The sequence below is a fragment of the Pteropus medius genome, unplaced genomic scaffold (assembly GCF_902729225.1).
Source record: "Pteropus medius unplaced genomic scaffold, Ma_sr-lr_union100, whole genome shotgun sequence".
Classification (NCBI taxonomy): domain Eukaryota; kingdom Metazoa; phylum Chordata; class Mammalia; order Chiroptera; family Pteropodidae; genus Pteropus; species Pteropus medius.
In genome coordinates, this window is record NW_024346062.1 from 12,179,607 (window position 1) to 12,203,482 (window position 23,876).

The following is a 23,876-nucleotide window of genomic DNA, read 5'->3' on the forward strand; positions in this document are numbered from 1 at the left end:
CTTCTGTGTTAGTTTATTTTATCCAGAAAACTACAAATAAATAATGATAAGACATCAGTGTGTGTCTGATAATCTGTGACAACAATTCTAACGCTGTCAGTGTAGCCACTGGAGAAACCTGCACGTACTGAGCACTGACCCACAGAGCCTTTTATCTGCATGTGTACTCTCCACAGGCCAAGCAAATAAAGGCCAAATGATAATTTACACATGAATCAACTTTCTCTGGAGCACAGGCACCAGAGACGTTTCTTTTCTCTGTTACTTAGAGAAAGGCAGCCAGGTCTAAGCTTGTCTCACTAGAAATCATACAAGTGAAACAGTGATTTGCAGGAAAATGGCAGATCAGCAAAGGAAAGCTGTTCTGAATGCCTGATAAAAATGGAAGCTACAAAGGACTAGCTGAATATTTAGTTTGAAAACAGGCTTGACAGTAACAATGAGTCTTTATCCTATTCAAAACAGGTAGTGTCATACAAACTGAAATGGAGATACAATGCTGATAGAAGATTACACAAGATACCTGGGTGGGTATCTTTAAAGACTTCAACCTTCATTTGAATAAATGTAGACTCATTGATGCTTTGCATCTAGATCTTATTCAAAGTACATATAGTTATTTCACATGAATGACATCTGGAAAGTATATTGCCCACTTTGATAATGAGAAATAGGATGATTTAAAAAAGGCTTGTTCATGAAAAACTAGGTACACATTTTATACCCTAGAACTTGTGAAGGAAAAAAAGTCAGTGCATTTTTCAATCCAGACCCCTTGGTGCCTACCGAGGTCAACTTTTACAACTTCTAATATTAAACTATCAAAATATTGCCTTTCTTATAGGAATGTATAATGAACAATAATTGTCCTGGTTCATTTAACAGAGGAATGGATTTTTATTATTAAATTTGTGTTAACAGGCCATTCCAAAAATGATTTTGTAACCTTTTTATGAATGATAGGTATTAACTAAATCAATAAAATTAATTTTTATTACATTATTACTACTTCTACAACTTTGCATTCATTACATTCCACCTCTTCCCTGGAATACCTACCTTCCTACTCAACAATGCATATCCTTAACTTTCTTCATATTTGGTTCAAAACTCACTGTTCAGGAAACTTTCTCTTAAAACTCCAGCTTTAGTGTGGTGTTTAGATGTAGAAGACCATAAGTAAATGCTGCTAGTTATGTACATGGACTCTCAACACATGATGTTAGGCCAAAATCTTAAAAATAAATTTTATTCATGAGTAGTAAATACTAGAAATGTGCTCTAATTTGTGGCTCATAGAAGGAAATTTTGAGTTTTTATGTCTTTAGAATGCAGAAATTTATCTGTAAACTTCATACCACAATCCATACTCTGACACACTGTCAAAAATATTAAGAGTTATAGGAGTAAGTCATCTCAATTCTTGGTAATGAATGCATACATCAAAAATTCTGGCAGTGAACAGGTTTTAAATATTACTTGTTTCTCCCCACCTTTCAAACTATAAGATTTTTAAAACTTTCAACTGTTTCCCTTACTTCTATCTTCCTTCTCTAGGTTAAAACTCTCTTTTTGCCCTACCTATCTTCTCAATTACCTTAATCATTTCCCCACAATCTGGCTACATAGTAGTTGAAGTCAAAATTAGCACTTTTTTTAAGCTGTAAGCTCCAAATGAGTTAAGAACATGCCTATGATTTCTACATATCTACATTTTATAGTGCTGAAGATAATGTTAGCCATTCAGAATACTCTTGAGAACTCTCAACAAAGTCAATATAGAGGCAACAAACTTCAACATAATAAAGTTTATATATGAAAAACCCACAGCTAACATCATCCTCAATGGTGAAACATTAAACATCTTCCTCTAAGATCAGGAACAAGACAAAGACACCCATTTTTGCCACTTTCAGTCAACAGACTACTGAAAGTCCTAGATAGAGCAATTTGGCAAGGAAAAAAAAGGGCATCAAAATTAAAACTGTCTCTATTTGTGATATGATATAACATACAGAAAACCCTAAAGACTCCATCAAAACACTTAGAATCAATCAATGAATTCGGTAAAGTTGCAGGATACAAAACCAGTATAAAAAATCAATTGTGTTTCCATACACTAACAATTTCAGAAAGAGAAATTAAGAAAATAATCAAAAATAGCATCAAAAATATATAATAAATTTAACCAAGGAGATGAAAAATCTATACACTGAAAACAATAACACATCGAGGAAAGAAACTGAAGAAGACACAAATAAATGGAAAGATATTTTGTGTTCATGGATTGGAAGAATTACTAGTTGTAAAATGTCCATACTACCTAATGCAATCTAGATTCAATGTAATCCTTATAAAAATTCCAAAGGCATTTTTTCGTAGAAATAGAACAAATAATCTCAACATTTGTATGGACCTACGAAAGATGCCGAGTAGCCAAATCAATCTAGAGAAAGAAGAACAAAGCTGGAGGCATCATACTTCCTGATTTCAAAGTATATTATAAACCTTTAGTAATTAAAACACTGTGGTATTGGCATAATAGACACATGAATCTGAATAATCTTATTAAAAAATGGGTAAAGGACCTGAATAGACATTTTTCCAAAGAAGACATACAAATGGCCTACAGGTACACAAAAATGTGCTCAATATCACTAATCATCAGGAAAATGCAAATCAAAACCACAAGGATATGTTACAAAGGTGTAACAATCAAAACAATATAGTATTGGCAAAAAACAGACATCTAGGTCAATGGAACATGATAGAGAGCCCAGAAATAAACCTATGCATATATGGTTAATTAATTTACCACATAGGAGCCAAGAATATACAATGGAGAAAGGGCTGTCTCTTCAATAAATGGTGCTGGGAAAACTGGATAGCCACAGGCAAAAAGAATGAAACTGGACCACTATCTTACATCATACACAAGAATGAACTCAAAATGACTTGAATGTAAGACCTGAAACCATAAAATTCCTAGAAGAAAACATAAGCAGTAAGATCCCTGATAATCAGTCTTGTCAATGGTTTTTATTGGATTTGACACCAAAAGCAAAAATAACAAAAGCAAAAATAAACAAGTGAGAATACATCAAACTAAAAAGCTGCTGCACAGCAAAGAAAACCAACAATAAAATGAAAAGGCAACCTGTGGAACGACAGTAAATATTTGCAAATCATATATATGATAAGGGGTTAATATCCAAAAAATATGAAGACCTCAAACAACTCCATAGCAAAAAAAAAAAAAGGAAGGAAATAGACATTTTTCCAAAAAAGACATACAGACATACAGATGGCCAATATGTATACACAAAAAGATGCTTAACATCACTAATCATCAGGGAAATGCAAGTCAAAACCACATGAGATATCACCTTATAACTGCTAGGACGGCTATTATTAAAACACTCACACACACACACACACACACACACACACACACACACAAACAAGAAATAACAAGTGTTGGTGAGGTTGAGAAAAGGGAACTCTTATGCACTGTTGGTGGGAATGTAAATTGGTGCAGCCACTGTGGAAAACAGTATGGAGGTTCTTCAGAAAAATAAATAGCAGAACTACCATATGATTTAGCAGTTCCAACTCTGTGTACTTATCAAAGAAAACAAAAACATTAACTCAGAAAGATATATGCGCCCCTGTGATCATTGCAACATTATTTACAACGGATAAGATATGGAAAAAAACCTGTGTCTACCGATGAATGAATGAATTAAAAAATGTGGTATTATTCAGCCATAAAAAATAATAAAACCTTGCCATTTTTGACAACATAGATGGACCTTGAGGTCATTTGCTAAGTGAAATAAGTCAAACAGAGAATGACATACTATGACATCGCTTATATGTGGAATCTAAAAAACAAAACCAAACCAAACTCATAGATACAGAGAACAGATTGGTGGTTGCCAGAGACAGGGATGGGCATGTGTGCAAAATGGGTGATGGGAATCAAAAGATACACACTTCCAGTTATAAAATAAATAAGTCACGGGGATGTAATGTACGGCATGGTGTCTATAGTTAACAATACTGTATTGCATGTCTGAAAGTTGCTAAGAGAGTAAAGTTCTCATCACAATAAGAAGAAATTCTATAACTATGTATGGTGAAGACTGTTTAATTTAATTAGACTTACTGTGGTAATCACTTCTATATTTAATCATGTTTTACACCTGAAACTAATACAATGTTTTATGTCAACTATACTTCAAAAAAAAAAAAAACACAAAAAAAACCCTTCCACAATGAAATACCACCTCGTACCTGTTAGAATGGCTATTATCAAAAACATAAAAGAACAAATGCTACAAGGATGTGGAAAAAAGGGAACCAATGCACACTGTTGGTGGTATAGCCATTATGGAGAACAGTATGGAGATTCCTCAAAAACTTAAAAATAGAGCTACCATATAAAACGGCAATCCCACTTCTGGGTATGTATCCAAAGAAAACGAAACCATTATCTTGAAGAGATATTTATACTTTTATGTTCATTGCAGCATTATTCACAGTAGCCAAGGCATTAAAAACAACCTAACTGTCTGTCAATGGATGAATAGATCAAGAAAATGTTTTATATATATACAATGAAATATTATTCGGCCTTAAACAAAGAAAGAAATCCTGTCATTTGCAACAATATGGATTATCCTGGAAGGCATTATTCTAAGTGAATGAGCTATACAGAGAAAGACAAATACTACATGGTATAACTTATATGTAGAATCTAAAAAACCCCAAACAATCAAACAAACGAAAACCCAGGGGTTGGAGGCCAGGGAAAATAGGGAAAGGTTGGCAAAAGGGTACCCTACCCCACAAACGAAAAAGAATATTTATGAAAGATGCCTACCGAGATGACCCCTTAAAATACATTTTTTAAAAAGTCAAGCCATAATTTAGCTAGTGATATTCATTGGTTTACTGAGCAAATTTATAGGTAATTTCATAAAACAGTTCTTGTACACTTGAAGGTGAATTCATGACCATTCAACATGACAACCTCAAATGTCACTTTTAGTGACATCAAAGAGATAATGTTCGAATGGTGGAAGAGCAAAGAAAGACTAAATTAGAATGCTCATGATTGTATACTTAATTTTATGAACTCTCTGATGAATAATCTCTATCATTAAATTTCTTTTTCTATTAATATTCACCCCTGGTAGGTTTAATGCTTTTTTGTTAAGAGTAAGTTAAACTAATTTGAAAAGTGGTATTAAAATATTGTGTTAAGTTAATGGTATTTTATTTGTAAGGCATAAAGGACTATAAGTTGTAAAAGTAAAGCAGGTGGCCCGTCCACTTATATAAGGATAACAAAAGAATGAGAATAGGATGTTGGCTGATAGAAGCTTTTAAAAAGCAACATGGGGAGGAAGAAATTAGGAGCTTACCAAAATACGAAAGAAAGCCAGAGAGAGCAAAAATGCAAATTTGAATCCATTTAATTCAATGCATCTAAAATGCTATTTAGTAGGTTTTTTAAAAATAGGAACAGGGAACAGCCTGATTGTATAAACCTAGAGATATCCCTCAACTTCATTTCACTATGTATGCTGTTCTTCTCTAGTACATTTGGTAAGACCAGCTTCTTAACAAAGTCTTCTTGTCTTATCATTCATCCAGTTCCCTCCTTATTGATCATTAGACCATGAAAGAGACAATGGATAGCTTTACTTCAGACATCGCATCTACTCAATCTACCAGGTCTGTGGATCTGCCATGGGAGAAACTAGATAGGCCTATAATTTGATGTTCACAAAAGCAAGCTGATAATTACACAGAAATTTGCGATCCTTAAATGTTTGAATAATGATTTTGGATAACCTGGTACCTTCTAAAGTATCTAAATTAAATTGACGGGATTAAAACTTTAAAAGTCATCTCAATTTGCATTTTTAAAGTAAAACACTAAATGTGTCCCTTCCCAATTTTGGTTTTCCTTATTACTGCTGTAATCCACACCACATAAAAAATGAAAATAAACACCAGCTGGCCAAAACAGATAACCCTGCTCCTTAGAGTAGTGAACATATGAACAAAATACCAACCGCAAAAAAGTTACCTTTTTTTAAAGGTGATAAAACTCTACAATTGAAGGGTATGGTTTCCGACAATTGTACCATAACATTAAAAGGGTAAAATTACTGTATACTTGAAACTTATATAATGTTATTAACCAATGTTACCCCAATAAATTTAAATTAAATATATATATATAATCATGGAAGAACTCCTTAATACCTGGAGAGATCTCTTTTTCATACCTAACAAGATAAGTTATGAGAGGCTCTTTTTTTTCGTTTGAATGGGGATGACTAGAGAAAATTTATTTTTGCAAAGGATTACTCAGCCATTGGAAAAGAAAAGAAGAGTATAAAACAGAGTTTCTAAATTTGTAAGGCAACATTAAGCCATGGATTCTTAATAAAATGTTATTAAAATTCTTTAATAGAGAAATTAAGGGAACAAAAACTTGCTTTTCAAGTTAAATGTTTGTCGTTATGCTGGGGCTATTGAAAACTTTCCTCATCACAGTGGCAACTAGTTGATCTGCATATTTTGGATGAAATCTGCATTGGTTTGGAAGTGGCCAAATTTGAGGTATACCACCCACGTCAGTCAAATATGACTTTTATACCCTTGCTGTACACACTGTTGTTAGATCCTTATGTTCTAGCCAAATAACTTCTAGTTCATGTTAGAAGTCTCACGTGCTGGTAAAAGAAAAATTTTAAAGTCATGTATTTGCTGTTTTTCTTTCTTATCCTAAAACTTCTCTCTGATCTCTAGAATATTTCCTTAAGCAAACGTTTAAAGATAAAAAGAGAGCATAGTTAAATGCCAAAATTTTACTTGCAATTTTCCTTCCCAAACTTATTTCTCTCCTAGACTTCCTCATCTCGGTGAATGACATCACCTAAATGTTCAAGCCAAAAACCTAGGAATCATCTTTCATCCTCCCTATTCTCTCACTTCCCAGATCTAAAGGAATAAGACATGTTGGACTTTTGTTCCTATCTCTACTAGTACTGTTATTCAAGCTACCATAATCTCCGGCCTAGGCTCCTGTCATAGCTTTTAAGTGGCCAGCTACTTACTCTACCAATCCATTTTCTCTCTATAAATTAGAAACTACCACTCCAACTTGAGAACCTCCAACGGCATCCCACTGTATTTAGGACAAAGAAGAAATTCAGACTCCGGGTCTACGAGTCCTTGAACAATCTGGCCCTTACATATATTTTCTTGTTCTATGTTTCTTTCTGTTCCTTTCTGTTTCCTTGGTAGGTGTAGAATGAATCTGTAGATCTTTAAGGCGGAAGTAAATTCAGTATCCTTTTCTGAGGGTAAAGGAAATACTTAGAATAATTTAGGGCCACACACTATGTCTATTAGTTGTACTTAAAAGTACCCTCAATAAGGCATTCAGTGAGTCTAAGAAAAAACCAGCAGATTACTTTAATTCCTACAACATGAATATTCTCGTAGAAAAAATTCAAAGCACATTTTTTTATCTGTTGTATTTAGTTACATATGCTGAGTAATGGAAGATTATAAACATAATATGTCTTGTGCATTAAAGAGGGACAGACTTTCTCAAGGACTATAATCAGTCTTTTGTTTATATATAAAAATGCAATGGTGACTGTATACTTTGCAATGCTGAAAAGTTCCATATTACTTTCGCTCTTGTTGTACTATGTAAAAATAATTGTACTAAATTTTTTTTTTTATTTGAAAGTTATGTAAAAATGCTTTACAAGAGGAAAGTGATTTTCTCTTGGCTCCTCACAGGAGCAACGGAATGCCACTGTTTCAGGACTTTCATTGTGATATACAAAATGCTGACACTGATTATACAATTGAAAATGATGAATTGTTTTCCTCATTAGTATGGGAAACATTATAAATCCTTAAAACAAGATATTTTGCATAGATTTTATCCAACGGGACACTGGCAATTTCAAACTCTCCAAATCTTGAAGAAGCCAAATTAGTCTATGAAAATAAATATAGGCTGTCAATATTACTGTTATATCAGTTGTTACTGGGTAATAATTGTCAACAATGATTTTGCTATTAGTTTTGTAATCGACTAAAAAAGTATAGAATATAAAGAAACATAACAGAAATAGAAAACACAGCATTAAATTTTTTTATGTTAAGAATAAATATAAAAATCAAATGTAAAGAAATAATTTTGAATGACAAAGTGAACTAAAGTAGAATCACAATGTTTCTTGAGAATTTGTCCTAAATGGCAAAAATAAGAGCTAAGGACTCATCTTCTTAAAAACCTTAATGTATAATTGAAATCATCTCCAACATTTGATTAATAAAAAGATTTACTACTCTAATCAGATAAGAAAAACACCAACAGTGTTTATATATTGTTAAAAGATAATGCAACTTTTATTTATATCAAAAGAATTTTAAATACGAGGTAGCTCTCTCACAATTTTTCAAATAAGCTCTTACACTGAATAAGAGACTCAAAGCTCAGGAAAAATACCACTTTAATGTGCTGATTTTTTAAAAAATTTTAGACTGATTGGTTGGTAGCTGAAATAAATGATTATTTAAAATTAAAATTTAAATGGGAGGAAAGAGCTGGCTTAGAAAAGGGGAAAAGTAGCAGACAGTATGAAAAAAGATAGAAATGTTATAGATATAATAAAGCTTCTTTATTTCACTGGAAGCAATGTTAGGTATATAGACACAGTAGTACACTGGCTAAGGAGACTGTAACTTTGAGGAAGAGCTATGTCTTGCTCAAGATCAGTTTACTACTCCCTTCCTTAGGTGAGGGTCTAAGTTGTGCTGGGAATTATCTCCAAATCTTAAGGAAGTATTTTATCATGTCATTATCAATTACTGGTCTTCTAAATAACACAACATACTTAAATATGAAAAATTAAACAGTCCCTAGTTACTTCTTGGATATGGCTTGAGCATGAATACATTCAATATTTTTTAAATGATGGGACTTAGAACAATATGAACGAAAGGGCTTTTGGGCAGTAGTTTCGGGAAAAGGAGGGACAGAAATGTTGTATGCTTCAGTGATATTCTAGTAAATATAAAGGTTTTCTTGAGATAATAAGGAAAAGAAGAAAAAGCAAGGATGATGGGTGAGAAATACTTAAAAAAAATAACTACAAAATTTAGCGCAGACTAAGGTGTGCTCAAATTTGAAAAAAAAGAGAATTAAAAAAGCCTCTTTATTTAAACTTAAACTGTGATTTGCAAGTATGATTTGGGCATTAACTATTATTCATCTTTAAATAATTTAGAAAACTATAGAAAATCACAATCTGATTTTACTCTTTTTATCACGTTACCAGAAGCTGAATGTTTGACTACTAAAGTTATTCCCAGTCTCTCTCATTACTACTTGTAATTTTAGTCACTGCAGGAACCAAACCAAACCAAACCAAACCAAACCAAACTGAACCAAACCAAAAACCAAACCAAAACCAAACCAAAACCAAACCAAACCAAACCAAACCAAACCAAACCAAATGTCATTTTGTTCACTAATACCGATACACATGAAACAGCTGTCTCTAGATAATTAATAAAGGGAAGGTTTTCACAATTAAAGGAATATCTTTCATTTTCTTCTGGTTCCATTAAGTTTTTCTACTTTACAATCTAGATTTTAGACAGAGCAAGCAGAACCTACATTTCAAGTGTGAGGGAATTTTAAATCAAATGATTTAAAATGGAATGTTTTCTAGCAGTATTGTTCTCTGACACTGATGGTTTTGTTTTGGGATTTCAGAATATAAAACCATTTCCTCAAGATATTTTGTGTTCAGCATCAAATATTTAAAATGTCTCATTTCCAAGAGATCTGGTGGGAGTTCATGACAGATGTGTTATTTCTTTCTTTCTTTCTTTTTTTTTTAAAACAGAATTATTTTGTCTAATTAGCACTGGTGATTTACCCATGGCAGTATGAACTTATTCATAGGAAAGAAAAGTCGACTAGCTTCTTTAGAGAAAAGAACCAACTGAGATAAGACAAAAGAAAGGCACTTTTTAAAAAGGCATTTTGCAGCAAATGCCCACAAACAGCCCACAGAGAGTCCACTTACTTATGCATCACCATATGATCAATCCAATTGCCTTTAGTCTCAAACAGAGAAAGCCTCAGTATGAAGCATTCTCCAGGTGTTAGTTTAGGTTTGTCATTATTTCCTATTTATAGACTCTGTCTAGTAAAAGAAGACAAATTACTGTAAGTAGGGGTAAATGTGATTAAATGAGTCATCTGAAGATAAGAGGGTATATGGACAAGGGTCATTAACACAAGTGACCTCTCTTTGCCTAGACCATATTTATATTTTCTGGATTTGAAAAAAACAATAAAGCAGAAATAATTTCTACTACATATATCAAAAGAAAACTCTATCCCTTTAACCCTATAACCATTTTCATGCTTTTGCAGTATTTTAATAACACTGTGATTGTGCCAAAATGCTCTCAGAATACACTAACTAGGAACAATATTCGAGAAATTATTCATTCTAAGGAATCTAATCCTAAACTGAAGAAACGTAGTTATAATCAGACTAGATATAAGGCCTAGAATGTAAATTAACATATACCAAGATCATCTGAATCAAATGAAAAGTTTAAATTGATAAAGTTTCAATTAAAACCTCTCTACTCTTTCTTTCACCTGATTGTAGTCCCATATGGCAAGGTCAGCCCTTTCAGTGAACAAACAGCTCAGTCGCCTCCAGTGTAGCTGTTATCTTTCTCAACAAGGGGAGACATTTGGCACAGCCTAAAGCTGGGGCATGAACCCTGGCTAAGCTTAAGACATTTATCTGACAGCATCAGCTGACACTCCACAAACACATTTGCTCTCCATGACCTCAGAGCATTCGTGATTAATCAAAAATGTATCTTGGATCTTGAGAACAAGCTACAACCAGGCACACACAAAAAAGAATATGCTCTCGATCTCGCTTATCGACTCAAGAGGTATATTGAATTTAGAAATAGCAAATAGAATAAAATGATCAATATGTTCTCACTTGTCCATGGAAGAGCAAACTTTATCCCTCAAGCAAAAGACATTGATCATGTAAATGTTTCAGAAGTGCTTCCAAACTAAAGAATGCAAAATGTACCTGGCTTATTGGGGGTGGGGAAGGAGGCGTACCAAAGAGGAGCTTTTGCTTTAACTTAAAAAAAAAAAAAAAAAATCTTTAGTTTTTAGACATAAAGTGTATGTTTGCAGTGTGCTGCACTTTTAAAAACCTGTGTGTTCCACTTAAAACCTTTTTTTGGGTAACACATTGCCAAATGATCTTAATAAAACATTATAAGAGACTTTAAAACTTAATGAAGGAACATTATTTGTGCAGAGAAAACTCGCCTCATTTTAAATGAGACACAGTTATAACATATCCCCTATGCACTGTTTACAATTTATAATTTATAATTTATGTCTCTTGGTTCAAACTCACTATTTTCTGCAGTCATCTGCTAAGTAATATGATTGGCATGTGAATATTGTAATATTCTGCTTCCTAACACAGTATAATTTAGTATATTTTTATTTTCATTTTCACTTTCTAATAACAATACTAAACTCTAATTAAAGCAATGGGAAACAGAAGTCATATGCCCCACTCTTGATAATATGAAAATGATTATTATTTAAAAAATCTGTACAATTGAACTTATTAAATCCCATTCTTGCCTGGTTACCCACTGGTTAGGTTACAGTTGTTCACGATCCTATGGCAGATCATTCCACTAAAGAAAAACTACATGTGCTCGTCCCTGTTGGCATGGCAAACAAACTTTCATAGCATGTGCTCACTCTATAAAATGGTGGTACTAATTAGAAGATATAAACTCATGCTGAGACATGATATGAATCGGCTTTATGTATCTACTAAGCTCACAGCAGTACTAGATTTATATTGTTGTTGCTTTAAACTAACACTAAACAGAAAATGCAACTTCTAAATCTGTACGATAAGAAAGCAAAAGTGATTGAGTTGAAAAACAAAACCTCAGCCCCTCATTTTTGGTTTCAGTTGTAAAATGCTTCCTGTGCACTCAGAGGTTGCCCAGCACTTCTCTCCCATATGTTTACCTAACTTAAATTCTTCAAACATGAATTGCAAGTACCAGATAGCACAGCTGTATGTTTTGACATCCATGGTGAAAATGAGCAGAAAATCTAACTGTTCCATATCAAGAAGTATTTTTACTAGTGCTAATGTGCCTTAAATACCTTGTTCCACAGATGAGTGGCCTGGCACCTGCTGCATGAGAAATAGCCAATTACTGTTCAGTGTCTCTAATTTTCTGATTCAATTAGCATGCTTCAGAGCTTTCCAGTTTAATTGCAAACTACTTCACAGTTAGCTCTCTGATTAATCATTGCCCATCTGCAAGCCATCGGAAAACTTAGTGGAACAAATTTGTGTACTTTGGAATGCTGGGAGCTTAGCAAATCAAACTTGTTTTGGTATATAAAGCTTTAATTTTGTTTGCCCTTTTCAGCTGCACTTGTAAGAAGCTCTGTACTGATTAAACAGGAAGTCCGGACAATAATATGCTACATTATGCATATAATTACTGTAAATACAACCGAGATTGTAGAAACATCATTTAAGGTTAGGCACTAACATGAATGGAGAAGGAGGTCAAGAAAACACATTTGGAATCAATTTCTTTCCATTATGACCAAATGTAAGTATCAAGGAAAAAAAAAAAAAGATTGTGTGACACATAGTGATGTCATTACAGCACCTGTTCCCCTGAAGGCATTTTAAATTCTGGCTTTTCATGTAGTCATAAAATCTTTCTTGTTATTTAATTAGTAGAGTACTAAGTTTTATAAGCTTTGTTTACAAAACATATATTAGGGATTTTAAAGCAAACTGGCACCACATTGTTTATGCTTCATTTTCCAAGCTTTCTTGCTGGTCCACTGAACGTATGAATGATAATGTCAGAAAACAAAACTGTTTTAATTGAGCTTTGGCTTGAGTTTAGATTATATCTTAACCTATAATCATGATTTCTTCATTTTTGAACAATGAAACATGAATTGCATATTTTGTTCACTCCTATGAACAAATACCATAGCGAGGATTTCACCGTGTATGAGAAAGGAGGCTGTATAAAATGAAGTCTAAAGTCCTTCCCAACTCTCAGTTTCTCTGGTTCACATTTTACAAAATTTAGAATTATTCTAATGTAGTTTTTAAAAAGCTTCTAAATATATCTACTACACAAGTAAGCTTGGGAAGGCAGGGACTATGTATCTAGCTTACCAGTGTATCTCCAGTGCCTCACAGAGGGCCTGCACATTCTTGGTGTTCAATTAATATTTTGGATGAAGGAAATGGAAGCAGTATGGGTTCTGAACTTTCCATGTCACGGTGCCAGGCTGGACACAGTGTTCTCCTTCTATAACCTCAACAGGATGCAGTCATGTTATCTCATAAAGATGTTGACAAATATCATCATTTTATAATTATTTGGCTGAAAGAATAAGAAAGGTACTTTGCTAATTATGATGTCCTGTAATGACTCGTTGTTAACAACAATGAAACGCAGAATTTTCCTATCTTTTATCAAGATCCTTAACAAGTTATGGGAATGTCTAAAAGTTGAAAGTTAAAACCCAACTGATAGCTCTAAAAACATTAAAATTGGAAAAATGTTATTTGGAAATTACACAATGAAAAAAAAATCACTTAGCATTTTTAAAGGTAGTCAAATATTCAGTGTGGAGTGACTTTCTGACTCCCTTAAAAGGAGACACATATGAGACCAAGATGCCATGAACTCTAATAGTTTCTATTCTGTCTCTGTTAAAGGCTATAAAACTCAAGTAGGCTGACTTCAAGCTTCTCTGAATTTCATAGGCAGCCAATGTAAGAAATGCTGAGAAGGCGTAATCTGATCACAGCAGCTCAGGCAAGTGAGCAGGCACGCTGCCACATTCTGCTGCCCACGAGCAGGGAAGCACGGCTGGAATCCCCACTAAGATCAAATTACAAAATAATCAAGCTTTGTGGCCAGGCGGGCACGAGAGGCTATTGTGGGGTCATGACATAAATCAGGGACTAGCATGGGCAAACTGGGCAGTCAAAACCCCCATTTTCTGTACCACACTTACAGTGTGGTTCTCTATGGAAAATAAGCTATTAATGATGTTCAGATTTTTAACTCAGAAAAGGGCAAATGGCTCTCCCCACACAAGCACCCACCAATTCAGTCTTATGTTTAGAGATAAGCAATTAAATCCCACACATCAAAGAAAAACACTGAGCTGTCCAAAATGGAATTTAGCCAAGCAGAGAACAAACTGGGCCTTGGTCTCTGTCCTGGGGTTCTCAATCCTACCTCTACCTCTTACCCACTGTGTAGCCGAATGTCTATGTATATCAGAAAGTAGTGATGAAAAAACTGAGTGGATAATGAATGAAAATGATTGCAGAGCACACTGAAAATGCTTAAAGGACCCAAATATGATTTGAGAGGGTAGCACATCTCGGGCCAAGAGAGCTATTTCCAGAAATAATCCTATTATGCAAAATGAGCAGTATATTCTTTGGGAAGTTGGCTGATACGGATGGTGCTAATATGGCACTAAACCCCAGACCATGATATTCTATAGAGGTGTTCATTTTAATACATAGTTCCCAAAGCTGAATGTGCTATAGAAATTATATTTTAGTTTCTGAGAAGTTTCAACATGATTGTCTATGTTGTATTAAACATGAAAGATAACAAAACTATAGAATAGTTAGCCTTTCAATAGAAGAAAAATATAAAAACCAGGTTAGAGATTACAGAGAACAATATAGAAGGACTCGTCGAGAACTACTGTTGGCAAAATTTTACTGATGGGCAGAAGAACTATTTCGAAGACAAAAAACAAGCAAAAACCTAAATGCAGTATGACCACGGCTTTTTGGTAAACAACAGTAGCAAGCACACCAACAAATCAATGGAAAACCAATTTGTAAGTACTTTCAACAGGGGGCTTCGAAGAAACACTTTTAGATGGTCCAATATGAACAGGGGGCCATGTGTTGGTTTTTTTCACTTTACCTCCAATGCACAGACAAATTACCATCAGTAATAGCTTTCTTAGACATAAAAGATATATATCTACTTGCACACTACACATTCAGAGAGTGTTTTTAACTTTTAAAAGGCAAAAGATAAGTGGGAACTATAAAGTTCCCAAGAATTTTTACAAAATGAAAATAAAGGCAAAAAGTAGTTGCTTTTAGATAGAGAATCTTATAAGAGATATGAAATTTAACATCTACTGTACTTTAAGCCTATATCTTATTGATAATTTAAAATTATAATTAGTGTTCTTGGGACCGAATGCTACACAGAAAACTAAATATGCACATATGTATGAGATGTGAGATGCTGCTGCAGGAGAGAAATACCCTATTTTTAAAGCAAAAAAAAAAAAAAATCCTACTGAAGTCTATCCTTTCATTTATATGTCTCATGTAAATTACACATAATTTTAAATCTTCAACATGTTGAAAATGGCCAGGTCTCATGGCACGTCTCCGTTATTATCTTCCATTTTCACTTGGTTATGGCAATGGAGACTTTCTAGAGATATTTAGGAATTTAAATTATATAGCTTGAATTAAACCAAGAAATGACCACTATAAAAATTAATTTTTATTTATATAATTTGGTAAAAAGTATATAATTTTTCTTCTCTAAAGGCATTTTCTTATGCAGTAACACCACAAAAATAGCTTAAGTTTAAAATAGGGATTTCCCATATGGTTAGTCCACAGCAAGATAAAGTTGTAAATGAGGGGACTATGTGAAGAAAACATAAAAAAGCCTTAAGGGCACATACAAAAAAATGTGATATTGCGTGATTTACATACACAATTTTATTCCCCAAAATTCAAAGAAAAAAGCTTAATATGTCATAATTTAAACTGTATTTCACATCAAGTATTTGATTACGTATTTAACTCAAAGATACATAACTCAATTTAGAGCATAATGTGGGAGAGGAGTTAGTAAGAATCTAACCTTTTGCATTTCTTGACTTTTTTGGGCTTGTGGTAATGTTGTATTTATAGAGATTCTACACTTTCAAATTTAAGTCTTGAAATGTCAGAAAAATCCCAAAGCTGAGATCTCACAGAAGGTGATTTTTAACAGTCCTTAAAAGTAAAGACTTTATGATCTTCTGACAACTGGAGCTTTCACATTTTAAGATTTAAAATTTTCAGTCCTAATATTACATAAGCACACAATTGGTATACTTTTAAAGATTCCATCGTTTTTGATAAACCTGGAAAGAAGAGGAAAATGAGAATAGAAAAAGTTGTGAAGTTCAGGAATATTGTATAAGTACAAATATAAAGAAGTAATTACTTAAAAAGTCTTTTGTATTTAAACGTAGTCTTTTATAAGAATATATGTCCACAGTAAAAGAAATAACGTTTGGTTAATTTTTGATTTACAGTAACAAAAAAAATAGAGATCTCTCAATATTTTGGAGCTGGAACATGGATCAGGAAATAGAAGCCCAGAGAGGTTAAGTGACTTGATCAAGATCATACTGCTAATTATTTTTAGACTTATATCTAGAATATACCGGGTCTCTTGTCTTCAAGTTTCTTCCATAGCTAATTTTATACGTAATTCTTGGAATTCATTTATTTTCAATGTATCCTTCTACTAATGTGTCCTTCCACCAACTCTATAGTTTTCTCATCACTTAAACAAATATTTTCCCACCACTTACTATGAACCAGATGTAGAGATTACAAAGATGATAAGACATGGGCTAATGTTATTCTTGGGTACTTTATAGTTCAGTGAGGGAGAGAGAACTGGTAAACAAATATGAAAGGAAATGCTTGATTTGATTAGAAAGGTGTCAGAGTCAAAGGTGACATCCAGTTTCTGATCTCTAGGATTAAAGACTGTGTCTGGACTAAATGATGTCTAAGTCTCTTCCTAAAAAATTTGAATTTCATTTTTTCTCCTTTCTAAAAAATTTGAATTTCATTTTTCCCCTCCACTCATCTTTTCATAGATAGACTTTTTAATAGGTAACTTATAAATTTCTAAATATTGAAAGTGATTTCAATGGAGCATAGTGATATGTTTATGAATAAATTCAATGAACAAAGCCTTTTATGTGCAAATAAGTTTGTGAAATTACGTGTTTCTTTAGTATAGGTCTTTAATGTGTTAATGTGCATTGTAACTACAAAAGAAAAATTTAATATGTGATGTTTCCTTTTTTTCATTAAGAAAAAAATCCCCCCAAAAGGACTAGCTTCAGACTCCTGTAACATTCCTTCAAGTGGTCTTCCCCATCTGATCCTACACACGCACTGGCCAGTTAATCCTCCTAAAATGTTGCTTTCATTGTTATTTCCCTGTTCAAAAACTTTCAGTGACTCTTGATGGCCTGTAAATTAAAGTTCAAACTCCTCTGATCTTCTAGATGCTGATTCTATATTTCTCTTTAACTTTATCTCTCACAATTTCCTTAAACAAACTCCAGCCAAAATGTCACTGAATTTACCAAGCTCTTTCTGTCTCATATCCTACTACTCTTCTTTCCAGAGAATGCCTTCACCTCTCCACAAAATTACCAATGTCTGCTCTGATAAAATCTCCTTCAGGCTCTATCATCTCAATAAACAAACAGTATATAACCTCTGACCTCATTACCTGAACCACTTTTTATAAAGCTGTTAAAATCATCTCTTTATACTGGTATTTCTGTTTTACGTGTATATTTTATGCTTCTTTTGGCTATATTGTGTAAGCTCCTGAAGTCAGGCACAGGCCTTGAATGACAGAATTTAGCACACTCTCCTGTACAGGCATACCTCGCTTCATTGTACATTACAAATTGAAGGCAAGACCCTTCACCAGTGAAAAGATTATGACTCTATTGCAATACTTGCTTTACTGTTGTGGTATGGAACCAACGCTACAAAAGACTATACCTGGTATCATTTATATGATGGTAATGGTGAGATTATTAGTGTCAAAAAATACCAGAGTAAAGAGAACCTAAATCGGGGGCCTAAATGTTCATTTACAAACTAAATACAGAGTAAATTATAGAAATATCAACCATTTTTTCCAAATGTCAAATGGTGACTGCTCAGGCATGTGTCTAACTTTGTTGACATGTTCTAAATGTATAATTGAAATATTTATTAAATATTGAAACACTACTATTTAATGTTTTCTTAACTTAAATACTTTTAAATAGCTTCAGCTTTTTACATGTAAAGGAACAGTTTCAGTTCCAAAAGAGATTTCTACCAACAATGAAGAAATTTTAAATAAGGAGGGTGATCCAGTAACGGAAATTTTAAAAGGTCATCTATTGTAATTAATAATTTGATAAAATTATTTAATTTTAGACTACGGTGTAACTTTCTTTGGGAACTTTCTTCATAATTGATTTGGTCTTGCCTATTGAAAAAAATGAGTGTTCCATACCAATATTTGGCACTGAAATTATAAGTTATTTTGAAATCCGGAAAAAATTTAACCTCTAGTGATACAAGGTCTTAGTGACTTCTTACCTCATGAAACGTTCTCATTTTTAGATACAAATTTTCCCCTTTTAGCACATGAAACAGCTCTTGAATAAGTTTTGATTAAGTAAAAAAGTTTCTTTTAAAAGTAAGACATACATTGTTTTCATGTTTACTACATTTTTAACCACAGATGAAAATTAACTCCTTAATTGCCCTTCTTGAATATCTGAACATGCAATATTTTTTAACACATTGTTTTATATTCAGTAGTTTTGTAATTCTCATAATGTGATTAATTACATTTATTACTTGCATTAGTGTATGCTAGTGGAAGTGATAAAGTTATGTGTGTATTTTCTTCCTTTTTTAAACCCTTATTAGAGGATTTGGAAGGTATGAGCCGTGATAGCAGTGACACTGTTGGTCTCTTCTGCACTGTGCCCAGGACTTAGGACTGTACCCGGCACATAATAAATACTCAATAAATATTTGTAAATAAATTAATTTCTAGAATACATGCTCCATGAGAAAAAATAATTGACAGTTTATTAGTTAAAAATCTGGCCCTTGGATTCAGATCCATAGTGTTTGAATTCTGGTGCACTATTTCATAGCTGTGAGACCTCTCTAAACCTGTTTCCTCACCTGCAAAATGGAAGAATAATAAAATCTGCCTCATATGGTTATTGTGAGGATTAATCCACATAAATACTTGCACATAAGGAGCACTGAATACATGTTAGCCACTATTATCATCATCGACATCATCATTATCCTCTTCATTTGTCTCATTCTCCATTCAACCCCTATTCCAAGCATGTAGCATATGCTCAGTAAATAGTTGTTAAGCGAAGAAATGAATCAACGAAGTGCAACTGTAGCTGCATACAGAAATAGGTTTGACTACCCTCAGTACACTTGTAGGTAAAATCAGAGAAATAGCAGTTAAAAACATGACTCAAGGTTAGTGTGACTGAATTATTCTTATTTGAACCTGCTGCTGGAGATCTAGTCACAAAGTCCTAGTCATTCTCTAGTCCTTGAAGAACAGGTGTTCATTTTAATTACTTTTTGAACTTCTGGTAGTGCCTAGCACAGAGGTTTGTATCATTTATACTAAAAAAATAAAACAGAAAATATAAATTAAAAAATTCTGTTTAGCAACCAAGTCACATAAGGTAAAATTTGAAAACAAGTGAACACAGATTAATAGAATGGGTAAATGATAGAATTCTCATATTTAACTACATTACCTTGACAAATCCAGTTTGCTGCATTTATATTTCTTTCAATGTTGCTGTACACTGGAGTGTCATAGTGAGAATCATTACTTCTATACTTTCTAACTTAAAACTGCAGTAAAAATAATTGTGTAAATAGCAACTAAAGAGTTTTATTTCAATGAACTACCTCATTGTGAGTGGACAACAAAAGTCAGTCTCAGGTTGTATGTCTTTGAAATATTTATTTTGTCATTGATTTAGATTATTTTATATATTATTTTTTTTTAGGCAAGGTAACCCTTGGTTGACCTCACAAATTGCAAGGACCTTGTTAGCTTACAATCCCTTATTTATTTTTTTTATGCCTACAGTATCTGGTCTTCCTAGGTGGTCTCCCATCCAAGTACTAACCAGGCCCTACCCTGCTTAGCTTCCAAGATCAGACAGGATTGGGCTTGTTCAGAGTGGCATGGCTGTAGATTTAGATTACTTTAGATCTTATATTTATAATATTTCTCAACAGAAATGTCCTATATTAAATACTGCTAAAAAGTTTCTAATTCATTTTGAGCTTCACTATGGAAAGATGCTATCAGATTATAAAGTAGCCTTGTTACACACTTAAGGCTTATATTAGTTCTTTTTTTAATTTATAAAAATGAATATGAACTTCAGCAACCAAGAGTTTAGTTTTTCTTTATTAAGACAAGATGAAAAGTGAATAATTATTTTACTTGAGTGAAAAAGGAAAGAAGACTCAGACATGTTAATCTTAAATTCCTCTATTTACTTGTGTGCGTTCTTGGTGCAATTATTTTGCTTCTACTGTATTTTCCAGACTGAAAATGCAACTTAAAAAAAACATAAAGTCTATGGCCATGCCACCCTGAATGTACCTGATCTCGTCTGATCTTGGAAGCTAAACAGGGCCGGGCCTGGTTAGTACTTGGATGGGAGACCACATAGGAAGACCAGGTGCTACTGGTGTTAAAAATAAACAAACAAACCAACAAACAAATAAATAAATAAAATATCCATAAGCCCTTACCCTCTTCATCACATTGTCTCTCCCACAAATGTACTGAAAAAAGAACTGCTGGTCCTAAAAGCTAAAGTCAGTGGTTCCAAAACGTTAGTGAGTACACTGCAGCCTGACCAGGGGTACCTGCTAAAATGCAGGTCCTGGGCCTTCTCCAGGATTTACTTCCAATCTCTTAGGGTGTGGCTCAGGAGTCCAAATGAGCGAATGTGTGAGAGGGTGAGAAGAAGGAAAACTAACCAGTATTTGTTCTAGCTAAAATCTAAAAACTTCCTTCTGGTTTCTTCTTTCCTTCTTTGCCTCTTTTTACTCTCCCTGGGCTTGAATATGGGGCTTTAATTGCTTCTCAGATGCATTTCCAAACCTCTTGGGGATTCCAGAAACAAGCTCATACTGAAGCTGCCTGGTTATTTTTATTCAGGACCAGGGTTGCTGAAATTCCAAATCTTAAACTTGAAAGGACTACTAAACAAACACCAATTTAAAACATAAGTCTTCTTTCTCTAATATAATAATTGCTACAATAAACTGACTACTAATATGTGTTATGCACCGAGCTAAGTGCTTTACATACATTATCAGTCACTTTCAGGGAAGAAAAAAAAAAAATCCAAATCCAAATACTTCACCAGAAGCAAGAAGGTGGAGGGTTCTAATTCTGACTTTGCTAACTGAGTTCTAATGATCTTTGATTTTTATTGTTTGTCAACTGGGATGGGTCTCTTAAAGATAAATGAAGTTTGTCAAAAGCGTTGGTGAGAGAATACCTATATGTTCAAAGGATGTTTCTCTTCATCTAAATCCAACTATAATCTTGGGGGTTCCAAAATTCACATGATCTATTCAATAGTCTAACCTTTCCATTCCTTGATTTTCAATGACATCCTGCTCCATTCCACTTCAGCTACCCATTCTTAATGTTTGACTCTGGTCACTGCAGCACTCTTCTAAAATAATGAACCTAGACATTCTCCCAATTTGACCACAACCTATCTTTTTGACCATATTACTCAAATAATCTCATTCTAACCTTCAAAAAAATCTTACAGGGCTTCCATTATATTCACTCTCTTTCTCTATTAGCCTTTTTCTGTTTTCACTTTCCTCAGTGACTGCTTAGAGTCCATGATCCAACATTTCAACATGTTTTCCTAAACTACCCTGCCCCATAGTCCATTAAGTGCTCTTGACTGGAAAACTCTCAGTGTTGGATGAACCCAGCTGACTGGCTTCTCTCTGGCTAACAGATTGCTGTCCCTATAAACAAATCAACAACCACCATTGGGCCCTCAGCACTGCTCAGCCATTGTACTACGTAATCCTAGACAACTCTCCACATGTTATGATTTAAAGGTTAAAAAAAATCATAAAGGCACTAAAAGAGAATTTGTGTATAATTGTGGGGTGAGACTTAAGGCAAAACAATAAGATCTGAAATTACAGAAACAAATGATTGACATTTTTTGCTCCATAAAAATTAAAAACTGTATGGGGGGAAAAAGCACTCATGAGCAAAATAGAAAGACGAAAGGCAAATTGGGCAAAAATATACCACATAAAACAAGGATTGTTATTCGCCATTTACAAATGATGAATCAATAAGGAAATTAAAAAGACTCAATTAAAAAAAGACCTAGTAATTTATAAGATAGATATAAATGGGCAATAATTATATTAAAATGTTTAACCTTCCTGTTTATCAAATAAACACAAATTTAATTGAGATTTTTTATAGATTAGTAATGATTAAAATAATTAACAACACTTTTACTTTTCTAGTATCCTTTAGACTTTCAATAGCATTTGACACTGCAGACCATCCCTCTGATTCAGCATTCTCTTCCCCTGGATTTCTTTTCTCTCATTTGCTCCTTATTTCTCTGGTGGCCCCTTCTTTGTAGCCACCAGGGGCCTTGCTGCAAAGCCACTAAATGCTGTGCTTCTCATCGAACATGTCCTCCAAGGATGACTTCATCAGTCCTCTCACTCGTAAATATCTATCTCTTGAGCTTCAGTCAATATATCTAATAGCTTACTGTTCATTTCTACTTGGAAGTCTTGTAGGTGCCAGAAACTCGGCAAGTCAAAACTGAACTCATAATTTTCGAACATGTTTTTCTTTGTCTTCATTTTCTCTTTTAATGATAGAATATCCACACAATTGCCTAAATCAATAACCTGAGTGCCAGCCTTGATGCTTTCTAACCTATCACCCATCGGGTTCAAGTCCTAGTGGCTCGCATCACATCAAAATATTTTCTCCTTTTCTCCTGCATCACCCAAGTCATCATAATCTAACTAGTCTTGCTTTGGTTTCTCATCATCCCATCATCTTCCAATACATTCCCCTTATTACAGCTAGAATGTTCACTGAAAAATGAAAATCTAATCATATTATATTCCGTTTCTTGGAATCCTTCTTTCTAATTTCTTTTACGAGGCTGAGAAGGCTCTCCATGATCTGGCTCCTGCTTAGCTCTCTAGCGTCATTTCCTTTAACTACCCCACTACCATGCTCTACTCTCCAGCATGATTGGATTTTCTTCAGTCCTCAAATACAATGTATTCTCTTGCCTTTGCCTAGAACTTGAAAAACTATTTTCTGCACCTCCACCCTCATACCCTACATATAATTCCACCATCACCAACTCTCATATTCTTCAGGCCATGGCTATTTCAGAACAGTTGACTGATTTTTGCTTTACAGTTGTGTCCTCAGCACCTACTACAGGATCTGACACATACGTGGCAGGTGCAGAATGGATGAACAAGTGAATAAGTATCGTGTCAAAACCATGGCACTGCATGTATTATTCTGGCATTGTGAAAGGGCAATGAATCATTAAAAGTCTTACTGTCACAGAGCAGACTAGGCCAAACTGGTTCCCCTTATTGCTAAGACACAACATTCTCCCAGATATCTGCTCACATAATTAAAAAAATGAATATATTTATTTGGAGTCAAGCCAATCTTTAGAGTCATTCTCTGCTTTTTTCCTTACCCTCGAGCCCAGCAAA

The 23,876-nt window shown here is 33.8% G+C and overlaps 1 protein-coding gene and 2 pseudogenes across 4 annotated transcripts in view; 1 reads left to right on the forward strand and 2 right to left on the reverse strand.

The window, feature by feature from the left end:
- The window catches only part of ARB2A (ARB2 cotranscriptional regulator A), a 356,272-nt gene that overhangs the window by 47,259 nt on the left and 285,137 nt on the right, over window positions 1-23,876 (reverse strand). The gene's annotated exons all lie outside the window — the stretch shown is intronic.
- LOC120612724 (uncharacterized) lies at window positions 20,182-20,300 on the reverse strand (annotated as a pseudogene).
- Window positions 20,688-20,806, forward strand: LOC120612720 (uncharacterized; annotated as a pseudogene).